Here is a 1,159-nt window from a genome sequence, read left to right on the forward strand (position 1 = left end):
CTTGAGGCAAGCAGATTGTGCCCTTTGTTCGGTAACACAATCACAAAAGCTGGGCCACACACATACATACACAAGCATACACTTCCACAAATGGTACTGTTCTACTCACACATATACACATTCACTATCTGTGGGTCCCTACACACCCCTACACAGCCACAAAAGCTGCGCCTCACACACAAAACACAACAAAATAAGGGTACTGTGGACAGACTTTTGGGACCCCTCTTCCTCGTCTAACAGACAAATCTCGCAAGCAAACCGTATAGGCTCTAAGTCAGTACAACAATCCATGCTGTCCTGTGAAGTGGCTGTGCAGGCCATCTTCAGCCTGTGTCAAATGACCTTGCCACCCCTCGTCTCGTGACTGAAGATGCCAGCAGGATGAATCAGCAACAGGAAGAGATAAACGGTACCTAGTTCCTACATCCCCAGCTGCATTTCTTGTAGATTAAGGTAACAAATAATGACCCTGGTCCTTGCCTCCCTCCACACATTGATGACGTCAGCATCTCTGAACTTGTTTGATGTCTAACCAAGGAATTCTTGTTCATGGTACTTTTAATGTATAATCTACAGAAAAGCCCAGATGTATCCTATCCCTTTCTGACATACATGAAATCTAGTTGTAAGGTTTCTTCCCTCTTCCCTGCACATACACTGTTTTGTGGAAGAGATATAAGCTGCACTTAAACTCACACCCCTTTGAGCAGCTCCTCAGAACATTCTGTAGGATTGTTTCCCCGGGGTTCCCAATTCCTCACTTTGCTCATCAAACAGACTCTCTTAATTAACCTTTACCCAGACTCTTCATTTCAGTCGACAGCACACAATCACTAAAACAGGGTCACAAACAATGTTTCGCTCTCACACGCATACACAACAACACAAACTGGGCCTCACATACACAAATCACACCCTGGGACTTGCACGCCCAGACGACAAAGGCAGGTCCCCACCTCAGACCTTCCCTCTGAGACTGGCGACGACACTGCAGTTACCTCACGAACCAAGACAGCGCGCGCCCGCGCCACCTCCAACCCCCGCTCCCCCAAGCCCGCCTGAGGGACGCGCAGGGTCTCCTGGGAAATGTAGTCTGGGGGCCGGAAAGGCGCCGCGCAAAGGACTCTGGGGCTCGTCGTTCAATGAAAGAGTAAGT

This window comes from Diceros bicornis, chromosome 34 (genome assembly GCF_020826845.1).
Source record: "Diceros bicornis minor isolate mBicDic1 chromosome 34, mDicBic1.mat.cur, whole genome shotgun sequence".
NCBI lineage: Eukaryota > Metazoa > Chordata > Mammalia > Perissodactyla > Rhinocerotidae > Diceros > Diceros bicornis.